This window comes from Megalobrama amblycephala, linkage group LG14, assembly GCF_018812025.1.
Source record: "Megalobrama amblycephala isolate DHTTF-2021 linkage group LG14, ASM1881202v1, whole genome shotgun sequence".
NCBI lineage: Eukaryota > Metazoa > Chordata > Actinopteri > Cypriniformes > Xenocyprididae > Megalobrama > Megalobrama amblycephala.
The window spans coordinates 10944199-10958449 of record NC_063057.1 but is presented as its reverse complement, the minus strand read 5'-3'; the positions used below and the strand labels follow the sequence as shown (position 1 = coordinate 10958449).

The 14251-nt window shown below is 35.5% G+C and overlaps 1 long non-coding RNA gene across 10 annotated transcripts; it reads left to right on the top strand.

The window, feature by feature from the left end:
• The first annotated feature begins 30 nt into the window (after nucleotides 1-30).
• LOC125246136 lies at nucleotides 31-13494 on the top strand. Of its 10 annotated transcripts, none has more exons than XR_007179739.1 (14): nucleotides 31-1104; nucleotides 3935-4024; nucleotides 5494-5557; nucleotides 5651-5763; nucleotides 5957-6029; nucleotides 6900-6942; nucleotides 7032-7110; nucleotides 9580-9931; nucleotides 10066-10125; nucleotides 10281-10574; nucleotides 11815-11964; nucleotides 12038-12281; nucleotides 12537-12650; nucleotides 13081-13494. It is a non-coding gene; the product is annotated as an uncharacterized LOC125246136 (long non-coding RNA). The 10 variants fall into 10 exon arrangements; XR_007179745.1 differs by having other exon boundaries at nucleotides 285-1104; nucleotides 9789-9931; XR_007179740.1 differs by having other exon boundaries at nucleotides 1069-1104; nucleotides 5957-7110; nucleotides 9580-9703; nucleotides 9789-9931.
• Nucleotides 13495-14251: the final 757 nt, after the last annotated feature.

The following is a 14251-nucleotide window of genomic DNA, read 5'->3' as shown; positions in this document are numbered from 1 at the left end:
AAGAAATGATGAAAGAATTTTAATTTCTAGGTAAACAATCCCTTAAACACATTTAACTTAATAGGGACTTATTGAGTATGTAAATGTTAAAGTATGCTATACGTTCGGTGATCAAACTAAAAAATAAAAAACACTGAGTCTGAGTCTACTGGCTGTGTAAAATAGACTCGTTTGTGGTAAGTGTAGTTTCCCATCCGGTCCACTAGGCGGCAGAAACGCGCTTCACTTTGAACCAGATTGACAACTTGAAGCTGAAAACAAAACAGAATATGCAGCTTATATTCATGCGAGTCACTGAAACCCCACATAAAAACAACTAGTCTATTTCTGTTCACACAACACAAGGTTTACGGAAATTGTGTCCTTAAGATATTGTGGGTAATAAAGTGTGGTTTCACTCTCGTTAATAACAGAATTGTGAGTTACAGCAACAGCTCCTCACATTGTAAATGTGGTTTTACCCACTTCCACCTAAAACAAAGCTGCATTGTGTACAACAAAGACAACAAACTCAAACACTGTAGTAGTGGCAAAAGAAATGTGATTTCTCAAACATGAAAATATAGACTTTGTAAACACCATATTCATAATCACACTCAAACTATTAAAATATCACTAAGTTATATAATCGGCAGGCGGATAAAACTTGTCATTGTGTGCATCATGTTTATTAACTTTCTAACGTAAGCACACAACGGAAAGACATTTAAACATCTTTTAATCCACTGAATGATTCAAAGAAACATTTAATCACTCAAACGATGTGAAAACTGGTTTTGGTGGGTGTGTTTTTATGCGCTGTCAAACAACTGACGAATATGACCTTATCTGATCCAAAAGTGAAATAAAAAAAGTCAACCTTGTGCATCTTATAATATTTATTTGCACACATGAGAAGCATATTCCCTCTGCTGGGACACGTAATGAGTTACAGCAGCAATTTCTCAGTGAGTTTCTGGAAAATGTTGAAAAACAGTGTTAAAACTCTCATCTACTTGACACTAATTTGCACCATTTTAGGTTTTCTTTGTGTAGCATTTGTTGATGTGTTTTTTTAATCTTGTTCTGTTGTTTTGTAGATCTGGGATTCTCTGACTATGCAGTGTAAGTACTTTCACCTTCCTGGCCTTTTGTTTTTGAGAAACCGGTAAGATAAAAGATAAGCTGTTACCACAAGAGTTTTTAAGTCTCTTATAAAATATATAGGTAGTGGCGAGGCCAGAATTTTTAAAGTGGACCTTGGTGAATAAGACCAATGCCTGCTTTCAAATTACATCATTTTACAATACATGCAATAAAAATATTTGACAATTAAGATTAGTTAAATGTGATATATTGTCATCCAACAGTTTAATGTACACAACAACAACAAAATAAGAACAATAAATGAAGATAAATAAGTGTATGTAAGGCTGGGCAAGGCTTCTTTTGTGTTCATGGACTTGAGATAGCATGGAATTTTTTCACTCAAACTGCCTATAACTGCTGGTCTAGGATCAGTTTTCTCCGTAATAATAGCGTATTGGTGATTTGGTAAATTTTCCAGTGCGTATCTGTGTTTGCACTATGGAGAGCATCATAGGTTTCTATTTACAACGTGTTCTTGCAGCCTTTAGCAGTGTGGCCAATCACAGACATATCTGTTTATTTCTTGAACACAATGGCCAATCAGAAGTGCTTAAGTTAGAATCCACTCACCACTCAAAGTTTTTGTCCCCTGATGAGTTCTGCATGCTCACAAATCTCATTATAACAAAGTGTAGCATTACGTACAGAGATTCATTGTGCAGTACAGGTTTTTAAGTGATTATAAAGGGACCGCCCTTTGTGCGCGTTCTAGTCGATTTATAATAAATTCAAAATTTGAATAAAACTTGTATTTATGCTAGACCAGCAGCCACATACACACTGACATCTGCTAAATTTGTGTATTAATAATAATTTGTGTCTCCTTTGATTGAGTGAACCATCCATCAATCGCGGGTTTGTCATTTTCATTATTATTACTGATACACTTATTGACCACAAGAGGGAGCTGATGATCACCAGTTTAACATATCAATTTTTTTTAAAGAATGAAAATGTAAAAGTTTGTGTGAGCATTTGGTCAAGCAATAGTGGGATTTGAAGAGTTTTATTTAAAGTTTTGTTTTATATAACAAATCTCATCTGAGCTTGAGCCTTATATCAGGACGAGAGAGACGGTAAATTCCCAATAACAAGTCAAGCTTTACTATGAATCTGCAAACACTGACACAACAAAACCAAATCATTGTTTCACTCTGAACAAACATGATACACATCCATTTAAATAAATTAAAGCGAATACATATCTACTTTACCCAACTTAAAGAGTCTTGGAGGATCATTTGTCTGGTATTCCATGTGTGTTTACACTTTGATAATGTGCTTAACTCATTTCCCATTAGTTGAGAGCTCATCCGGTTAATTTACCACAACTGGTACTGTAGATTCATTTTGCTCTGCTGGTCGAGACACTGCGGAAATCAAAATTGTTGTAAAATATGTGCAATTTAAATCAAAGTCCTCTCACCTTCGACTGTCGTTTCTATTATTATTGCTGATACATTTATTGACCACAAGAGGGAGCTGATGATCACCAGTTTAACATATAAGTTTTTAGAGTATTAAAATGTAAAAGTATGTGTCACTGTTCGAAATATAGTCAGTAGGCCTAACACAATCTGAAGCAGCATTGAGTCTGTTAGCATTATAATATGAACTCGTAGAAAGAAAAGAGCGCATATTGCAGCCCATAAACAAACAAAACCGATACAAGCTGCTAGGACAAGTCCATATTCAAGTCCATTTACTAAACATTTTAAATAGGCCTATATAAGCCTGTAGCCTATATTACATCATCATATGTTCTGTCATATAAACAGTATTTACAATAAAATAACAGCACAAATACTTGCCTCAAACTTCTCAGTATGTATTATTAGTAGCCTATTATTATAATTATTGATTTTGTTGATCCATTTAATCTATTGCCAAACTTTAATATGTGAATTATATTATTGAAATAAACACATTTAGCGTCGTCAGAATTTTGTTTGTGCTTAATGGATAAAACAACGGAGCTGCGCACTCAGGTTTATGGCTGCTGTAAATTTCACCTGCCACACGATGGCGCTGTTTTCGACACTCTTGAAGCTTGAAGCTTTGAAACCATAGAGTTTGAAACCTTTCCCGAAACATTTAGAGAAAAGCTTCAAAGATTTAAGAGGCTTAATTTCTCCATCCCTACTCTTTAGGTCTTTTTGCAAATGTTTCAGTCGAATTTAGCTGTTTTAGAGAGCGTTTACTCATTTTGAGCCTGTTTTTAAGCATTAACTATATGTAACATCATTTTTCATGTGTGGAAAAAACGACGAAACAATCAGATTTCTTTTCACCCATATCCCCCACGCCCACCCATGCAGGCACATACATGCATTTGACTTTACAACACTCAAATGCACACCTTTTTTATTCTCATTCTCTCTTGCTCTCTTTATGTCATGAGTGTACGCAGATAGATTTTAATAATCAATTTAAAAATCATGTAAAAAATAAAAACGGCATTATATAGCGCCCTCTCATGGTACGCGCAGTGCGTACAGCTGCGTGCAAGCTGCGATAAAGAGGAATCTAGTGTCACTCGACTCTTATTGTGTCTAAAAGCCACATAACTTTAATTTTCATGGGGTCGTTCACCTTGTTTTCTTGTTGTTTGAAAGTATGAAACTAGCATGTATGTCACTTGTCACATCTGCTATTATTACATACTTTGTTTACAACGTGCAACTTTAATTATTATTTTTTTTGTCAGTTTAAATTTACATACATGACTATTATTTAGACTAATTCTGATGTTTTAGATATACTAGATGTAGCAATGATTGTGTTTATTTATGTGCTTCCTCTACAGAATTAGGGAGGTGTTTGGAGTGACAGAAGCAGAGCTCTGGGACATGTGGACAGACATTCAATGTAATGATGGACATCTGCACATGGACAGGTAATGTGTGAATGTGTGTTGTTTGGTGTTAAACTTTTGTGTTACCATCATTTTCTTTTTGGAGGTTCACACCTTTAAAAAGAAAATGATGGTAACCCAAGTAGGTTAGGAATGGATAGCAGATCAAAAAATTTTTACAGCTAAAAAAAAAAAAAATTATTGTATCAAGAAGCATAACCGCTGCTGGACATTGTGCCTGGGTCTCAGGGGTTTGCTTTGTCCAGTATCCTGCAGCAAATTAACCAGAGGCTGAAACACAGACAGTTTGACAGCTGTGACCTTCAGAACTGAAAAGAAGAGTAGATTATTATTGATACAGCATTACTGAAGTATATACTCTGCCGTATTTGTTGAACATTATAGTTTTAAGAACATTTACACCCATCAGGATTCAGGCTGTGTAACATGTTTGTTTGTTTGGCCAAGAATAACTTGAATTACTAACACTGTAGTTTATATTATTAATAATGAACCACCGCTTACTCAACACCCTCAGTTTATCCAGCTCTACATCATTGTGCCAGTAATGTCATTATATTTAGACAACTAACTTTTTAAATTCTGATTTTATTTATTAATAATATTTTCATGTGTTTTCTTTACTTTTATAATCCGATTTTAATTAACAATACTTTAAATTGTTTTTAGACATTTCTTATTTTGATTTGTCATTTTAATAATTAATTCTGATTGTAGTATACATTTTTAGATACTTTCAAATTCTAATTTTAATGAGTTATTTTATTTTTTTTTTTTTAGATACTAGCATGTAAGATCTGATTTTAATTCATTTTTATTATTTTTTTATGTCACGGAAACAGATCAAACAGATTTATTGCTTTGTTAAAAGGACATTCAGTTTCAAGAACTAAAAATATTCTAAACTAGGTGCTGATATCAAATGAGTTTTATCAAAAAGTCATTTGTGGAAATTATATCCAATAAGCTGTTGTGGTAAAAAGTGGAGGAAAATGTTCTAATCAATTTATTAACAAACCACAAAGTCAGATAACAATTGTGATAAACACATAACATTTAAATAACTTTATTCAAATAGCTTTTACTTAATTAAAAAAAAAAAGAGAGTCCATCACACTTGCTTGGAAGTTTCTAGTAACCCTGAAGACCTTGATTCACTGCTTCAGGTGTTTTTAATCAGGTTGGAGATAAACTCAGGAAAGTGGCTCATCAGGAGCAGGATCCAGTAGCTCCTCACTGCAGAACACATGAGATCCAGGGGGTGGAGATGGGTAGGTTTAGTTCCAGTGGGCAGAGACATTAAGGGAGTGGTATCAAAAAAAAAAAAAAATATCTAAACATTTTTCTAAACAGGCTAATTGCTAATTTTCCTCATCTACAATTGGTAGAGCACTTGCTTTTTAATGTTTTTGTGACATCCATACATTATGTGGTCTTTGAACAATGCATTTACATTGAGTTTGAGTTGACTTGTGTTTGATGTGTTGTAGCTGTGGACAACACAAATTACTGTAGTTGTGCTGCAGGATTTCAGGGCAATGACATATTGTACAGGTAAGCGTCTCAGAAAACTTTCAAACACTTAAATAACTGCTGTAGCCAATGATTTCAAATGGTGATTTATGGTGTTATTTCCAATGCAAACAGTGGATGCATGTGCAGAGAACAATGGTGGCTGCTCTGTCCATGCCATGTGCAAGAATACTGTACCAGGACAGAGAATGTGTGTTTGCTACCCAGATTATGAAGGCAATGGAAAAGTATGTATTTGTAAGTGTTTAATACTCATTTGTAGGGTAGTGTACTCAACTGGTAGTGCATGTCCCTCACGACACCACTATCTTAGGTTTAAAAGTCAAGAAAACAATGCATATTGTGAATGTACTGTTGTGCACTTCAAAGAAAGGTAAACAACTGTATTTGTAATGTGTTAATGGGTGTGTCTTTCTGAAGCTATCAATCCATGTCTGGCTGGTAATAACAGAATGCCATATGAATGCAGTCAGCATCTACAGGTCCTTATAAGGTAAGATACTAATATACAAACCATCCACAAAGGCAGCAAACAAATACAATTTAAAAAAATTCCATATCACATTTCACTCAAATATACACAAACAACTGCTCCACAGTGCAAGTTTATTGCTAACACCTGCCTGTAGTTAAATTCCTAAGAGCCTTGATTACTTGGTTTAAGCATTTAGTTCAAGTTGTTCAATGAAAACCAAACTACAATAAAGATTTTAAATCCACAAAGACAGCACAAATACTACCATGCTTGAGAAGTATCAGTGTTTGTTACCACAACAGTGTGTGGTTACCAACACTTCAAAATATTATGTGTCCCACAGGGGAAAGAGGGGGAAATGGGAGTAAATGACAGTGTTCATGTCTGGGTGAAGATACAATGGTTTTATTTAAATTCACCTTAAAAATAATGGCTGTACTAATACTACTGTAAAGTATAAACAATAAAATTTTATTACCTTAAACTACAGTTGTCCTTAAAGTCAGATGACTTAATCCATCATTGGTTACTGAATGTTTAGAAAGTTAATGGTTTGACTAGAACAGGCCCAACTTCTACATTAATTTTAGAACCCACCAGCTGACAACCACTGCATTACATAAACTTGACCTTGTGGCACTCAGCTCACAATACCATGAACATCATGAGTCACAATTACTTGTTTTGTCATAAAAATGGAGGATGCCACTGGTATGCCGAATGCACCATGCATTCCTCTCCAGAGGTCGTCATTTGTAGGCTTGGCTTTATTGGAGATGGAGCGACTTGGGGAAAAAAGGCACCCTGCAGAAGGTTAGAAGTGCAGCAAACTGTAAACAGGCACAAGTGAAACAATACCTTAACAGTGCTTAACTAATTTCTTTTTAGGAGATCCAAAACAAATTTAGGCAAATTTTACATGGGACTGGTGGTAAGCTGAATCTTAGTCAAAATTTACACTTGTTTTTTTTAACTGGAAATTCTGAGATTGATTTGACTGAGGGCTCTTTTTATAAACAGGAATGATATTCCTTAACTCAGAAGTTGTGGCCCTTTTACAGTCTTTGTACCCAATTCAGATGCTTACAACAAACCTGAGGTAAGACTTTGAGAGTTGCAATACAATGGCAAGACATTTTGTAAACACTTTGAAAAACTGACTTCTGCATTGATTACTCCAGGGGATCCCAAACACATTCCTGGAGCCTCCCCAACACTGTGGGTGCATCTCAATCAGCTCCCTAGTTCAGTAGTCAGGGCACTGTTCAGGGAATCAGACACATTCGTTTTTATGATATACTGATTCAAGACCTAGGGAGCTGATTGAGACGCAGGGTGTGTGATTTTTCCATGTCTCCTTAAACACCTGATCCAGATCATCAGCTCATTAGTCGAGACTCCAACACCTGAAATGGGTGTGTCAGACAAAGACAACATGCAAAATGTGCACTGTTGGGGAGGCTCCAAGAATGCGTTTGGGAACCCTGGATTACTCAATTGTGGTCTTATCCAAGTCAATTTTTAGACAGTCTCACTTAACTTACACGCAAACAGTTGTACACCATTTTGAGGACATTGATAGGGCAGGCTGGAAAGTGTTACAGCTTCTCCAAAGGCTAAATGGAGTGAATTAAGGAGATGAGATTGGAAATGTGGGTTACCCAGTCCTTTAAATAAAAGCACACAAAGCCTGGTTACTGGCAGATCTGTTCTTAAAGATTGGTTAGTGAGAATCATACATTGATCACAAATGGTTTCACAGAAGCTCTAGATTAGGGGTGGACAAACTCCATCCTGGAGGGCCGCTGTCCCTGCAGAGTTTTGCTCCAACCCTAATCAAACACACCTGAACCAGCTAATCAAGGTCCTCAGGATTACACAGGTGAGTTTTATCAGGGTTGCAGCTAAACTCTGCAGGACAGTGGCCCTCCAGGACAGAGTTTGCCCACCCCTGCTCTAGATGTTGAGGTTGGTGATGCAACAGGACAATGACCCAAAGCTCAAGTAAATCAACTAAATGTTTGAAATATGTCTTCCTGAGTAGTTGAGATGTGGCATAACCAAAAGAGTGTTGTGCTATTTAGAATACCCAGAAATATTGATAAACACTTGGGGATCTGAAGCTGCTACAAAAAAAAAAAAAAAAAGCAGCCTAGGTTGAGACTTACATGTCACTAAATCAGGGGTGTTCAATCCTGCGAAGTTTAGCTCCAACTCTAAACACCAGGTCCAGATAATCAAGGTCTTCAGGATCAAGTGTGTGGGGTAGGTTGGAGCAAATCTCTGCAGGACTATGGCCCTTTAGGAGCAGGAATAGACAACCATGACTTAACACTCTGCAATATATTGTGAAAGAAAAAGACAAGTCAGATTACGTTTGTCTGATTTTGAGTTAAATCACACCACATTTTAGGAGTATCAATGCAGAAACCCAGGTTATTTTTGCCACTTTGAGATCATGTGAGTGTTGAGAGAGATCAGGAGCTTGATTGGATGACCAAGTACTTAAACAGTCTTATGGCATAACTCAAATAAGTCAATTTGACAACCAAGTGGCTTAAATATAGAGCTTAGTGAATCAAAGGAAGTTTAAAAAAAAAAAAAAAAAAAAAAGTTTCAATCACTTACTCACCCTCGTGTTACACCAAACCTGTATGACTTCTGCAAAGCACAAAATATTTAAGAACTTTGGGAACCAAACATCATTGGAGCCCAATGACTTAATGTATGAAAAAACTGAGACATGTCAGTTTTTTGTTCCACAAAGGAAAGAACATCCAACAGTTTTGGAAACAGCTGTGTGTCTTTGAGCCAATTTGGCAGAGACCTAGTGAGAAACACTTCTGTCTGACATCAAGGCCAAAGCTTACCATTAGCAAATCCAGGATATCACATAGCAAACTGAAGGGGATGAAAGAAAAATTACCTCCTACTAAACAATACCAGGAAAAAAAATAGAGCTTGATTGGGTTTAACATTTTAAAATAGAAAAGAAAAAAGACCCTTACTTTAAGTAGGTCCATGAGCAAGAAAACTGTTGACAGGCTGCAGTGAACCATCTTACAGCAAATATTGAAGCTAGCTATTTAAATGTTAGAGGTATAACATTTGCAGTGTCATTGGCTGACAAATTAATTGCCTATTAGCTCGTTTACACAGGATGCAAGCTGATTGGTTGACAGATTACAAGTAGATAACCTATCAGCTTGTGCCATGACTGGCTGGAAGATTATACATCAAGTGTGATGTGATTGGAGTTTCATGAAAGTCAGGAAATAAAAACAAAACCTCCACAGAATGTCCAGAAAAATGAGATTGTCACTGAACCAAACTCAAGAATAGAAAAGGAAAATATGATTAATTGTCATTTAAAAAATGTCCCAATGGTCTTAAAAATTCTTCAGATGTTAAGCTAAAATATGATCTGGACAGGTTTTCTGTAATTCACCTAAATGGCCTTTGATCTTCATGATATCTGTCTCTTAATAAGTGTCATGAATAGTAAGAGAATATAGTGATGTGATAGTGGGTTTCTTTAATGTTACTGATTAGTCCTGCTTTTATTTAGTGCAAGGGATCTGGAAAGCGAACGCGTTCTGAAAACGCCAAAATCCAGAGGTATCACATAGTGGCCTGCCGTGTCCTCCTGCCAAAAGATCTCATGCAGCCTCATAACCTGACCACACTTAATGGTGACATCCTCACCGTTATGTACTCAGAGATGTCTGCATGAGATGACTGCATAAGGTATGTGTTTAACTTATTATTTGTTTCCAGGATACTATATATATATCTCAATATCAAAGCCAAGGTGGTGTTCAGTGATCTGGAAAGTAGCAACGTGATTTGAGACCATGAGACTGACACTGTCCTAGTGCCCCCCAGTTTCCAGATTCAGAAAGAAACAAAACGGCACACCGGTATGTCCCCACAGAATAACTCTGACAATATTCATAATTTATTTTATGATTCATGCCAGTGGTAATAAAGCAAGTTTGTAATTATGAAATAACACTGATAGATTTTATTTGGACATTTTCCTTTTTTCTGAAAGCGTAACCTCACAGAAGTGGTCAATATCCATGGCTTCAAGACATTCTACAAGCTCCTTGAGGTAAAATAAGCAAAAATATAATGTTTTTCTACTAAAATGTTCTCCACACAAAACTTGGCTAAAGTTCTGATCCTTTTTTGGAATATTATATTAAATTAATTGTTATTTATATAAGAACCCTCTATTTTCTAATGAATGACCTTGTTTGTTTAAAGGACACAGATACGTTGAAGTTGGTGATGGACCCAGTTCATCAGCCTGTCACCTTGTTCATTCCCACTGACGGTGTAATAGCCGCCCTGGCCCGTTTTTGTTAAAGCATTGAAATGATTTATTTATGGGCATGATGAATCTTCTAGGATATAGATTTATGACTGTTCTGTCTTTTTCAGCAAATCCTGAATTATTCAACTTCTGCATCAGGAAAAGTGTTTGTGAATCGCCTAAGTAATATTACAATCCAGTCCACTCTGTTTGTACCTGATAACGATGGCCTCTATAGCAACCAGGTGACTCCCACATCTGCCTGTTATAGTTTTAATTTTTTGTTGCCATTTGGTGAAAATAGTAAAATGTTATTCCACTTACATTCTCACATTAACCCATTAATGCATGACTTGCACTACAGTGGACAGATTTAAAAACCCTTTTAGCATCCATAATTATATTTTATAGAGAAAAACATTAGGTGTAATATTATAAAGACACCTTATTATTGTCAAAATTAAATAATTGGCTTTTATACTATCACAATATTAAAGCCAAAGCAATTTATTAAAATATTATCTTTAAAATATTTGCTTTGTATTAAGTTTACAGCATATATTCTTTCTATCGCCAATTAGAGTAATGTTTTACTTTAATTTTTAATGTTTTTGAACGTCATTTTTTGTCAGGATTCTTTGAACACAGAGCTCAAAAGAACAGTTTATTTTAAATTTTTGTAACAATGTAAAAGTCTTACTGTCACTTTTCAGCAATTTGATGCCTTTAAAGTCCTAATTTCTTTTAAAATAAAATTGTACTGGCTCAAAACTTTTCAACAGTTGTGATATGCTTTAAAATTAATACATATTTATTTGTAAAGCACTTTTCACAATGAATATCATCCCAAAGCATCATATATATATATATATATATATATATATATATATATATATATATATATATATATATATATTGCATGAATCACTTTTTTACAAAGTTCTGTCATGAAACTCTAGATGGCACAGGCTGATAGTTCTTTAACTAAATCTTCTTGCAATCACATCATTCTCTATAGGACACAGCTGATTGGTTCCTGCTGTATCAGCAGCCATTGAGCTTGCTGTTCAACTTTCAAATACTCGGTCAGCATTTGCTGTTGCAGTTTGCACCATGCTTTTAGAAACCCTCCACCTTCCCCAGCTCCACCTATATAGATAGGCTACGGGTAATTCATGAATGCTATTATAAAGCAGCAGCATGTCTTACTTGCTCACAGCAGCGTGTCGTGTATGTATTGGCAGTAGCAAGTCCTGTACTTTCTCTGCAGCAGCAGCGTAGCAGATATATTCTGTCAAGACCAAACATATTCACACTGTCATATCCATTACCATGCCAAACACTCTGAGAGTTGCCATGACAGAAATATTTTAAGTTAACATTAACTTTGACAGCACTAAAAAATAAACTTTGTACAAAAAATGTAAACAGTCTGTAAAATTTTCTGCAGACACCCTTGGATAATATCCCATATGTGTTCAACAGACTTTGAGTGGCAGAGACATAGAGCACCATCTACTGGATGGGAGAGCTTTGGTACTGCCTTCACTTATTAACATCACTCATGTCCGAACACGACTGGGACACAGCCTGACCATCAGCAGCGTCCCAGATTTCCAGAACCCTCAAGTAATGGTAAGGATATAAGATACTTCATTACCTAAGTAATTTGAGTTATTGGTCGTCGTCACTCTTTTGCCTTCTTTAGATCTCCTCTGGAGGACATCAATGACCGTTATGTCATAGACTCTGACATTTTTGCATCCAATGGGGTCATCCATGTTCTCCAAGGCCCATTGAAAGCACCTCCACCTCCATCCATCCACCCAGGTCATAAGGCTGGGATGGGCATCGGCATCCTGGGGCTCATCATCCTCATCGTAGCAACTGGATTTGTGGGATATAATTTCTACTCGTATAAAACAAAGCCATTCCAGTTTCACTACTTTAAGGTCATCCTTGTCTTTGCATCTTGTTTGTGTTCACATTTATATATTAGGGCTGTCAAAGTTAATTATTTATGGATAAAAGAGTTTATCATTTATCATTAATGTATTTAAAAATTGAACATCATCCACAAACTGCCAAACCCAATAATTACTGAAATGATTAATTGCAATTAAATATTTTCATTGATTGACAGCCCTATTACATACATGCCCTTGTGGTGTGCTTATATATAATTATTGTAATTATTATAATGTCAGGAGGATGAAGGGGAAGCTGTGAACCCATCAGAATCCAGCCCAAACATCATTAATCCTGTATATGACTCTGAACCTGCCACAAAAGAACAAACTCCAGCGGTCACTGACTCAAAGGTAAGTGAAACACAGAACGTTCCCCTAATATTCCCATATGGTTCATGTGTATATAAGAATGTCCTGGAAACAATCTCTATAGGTTAGAATGTGGCAGGGTTTTTGGTAAAAATTTTAAAAAGAATCTACACAAAACATTCTATAATGGTTATTTTAGGTGTAATTTTTGTAACTATAAACTAACCTTCCCACAACATGCAGAGAGGGTTATTTATTTATTTTTGTAATAACCTAAAGAGGACCTATACATAATGTTCTCTAATGGCTGTTTTAAGGTTGAAACTAATGTTCCCAGAACATTTTGGGAACCAAAAATTGTTAGTTGGCTATAAGTTTATGATTAATGCTGGGAATTTTTTTTATCATACCTCAAATAAATGTGTTTAAACTGATGTTCATTAAAATGGATCTGTTTTGTCTTTTGTAAAAGAGTGAAGACAAGCATCAAGTGATTTCCAGTGGATCCTATGACCTTCTCCAGGACAGCTGAAATCACAAAGTCAAGCATATGCTATGTAATTATTTAATTATCTCCAGAAACTAAGCAGTCGGACATTCTAGTGCAGTTCTCTCTGAGAACAAGAGAGCTCACTGTGAACTCCACGTCAGTTTCGGGACAGTGGAAAGCTAATGTAGACTGAGAAATCAATCTGAATCTACTGAGGTTATGTATGCATGTTTATTTTTGGATGAGAGAGTAATTGAACGTGTAAATGTTTTGAACTTGTTTACCAGCAGTCTCTAAATTCTGTTGTACTACAGGCATTAATAATGTCCAACATGTTTTAAATAACTGTCCTGCTCAAAGCACAATTGAAACAATAAATAAAAGAAAAATTGTGAAGGTTCTGTCTATTTACTATTTGCATAAGTCTTTTAGGGTTACAATTTTTTAGAATTATTAATATTTAAAAATATAGAACTTTAATGCTTTAAGTGTTTGCCTATGTGAAAAGTTTGTTCACTCTCGACAAAAGTTGTACACTTAAAGCTTTTTAAAAATGCATATTAAAATGATCAAAACCATTGCCTTTTGGAATTTGAACCAGAATCCTTAGAAGCAGGTAAGAATACATGTTTTAAGAATTGTGTAAAGATTGTCTGTTTAAATCTTGGTTAATACATGATTTGGGGTGACACTAATGTGTTTTGACCTTTCCTTTCATTACATTTTCCCCTCTCTTCTCACACTTTGCTCTCTTCTCTTTCTAAAAATGCTTAGAAGGAACAAAAGTACCAGTTTAATCTTTGGGCATGTGACTTTTGAGTTGAACACACCAGACATTTTGTCTTACCCCATCAGTTGCGAGCTGATCTGGATCATTTACTGAAACTATGCTGTTAGCTGGTGGAGAACTTGACAAAATCACATTTTTGTTTTCAAATATATGAATTTAAATCTCGATCATCTCATCTGACTGACCACTTTGAACTTGTTTCATTTAATGAAGATAATAAAGTTGACGATCACATATTTGTTGATTGTCTTATACACGTTTAACATAACGAATACTTTTGCTTGAGTTTGAACATTTTAACGTTTGTGACGTTTTGGAATTGAGTCCATGAGGTCATTTGAAGCAGCTTTATTATAACACAAC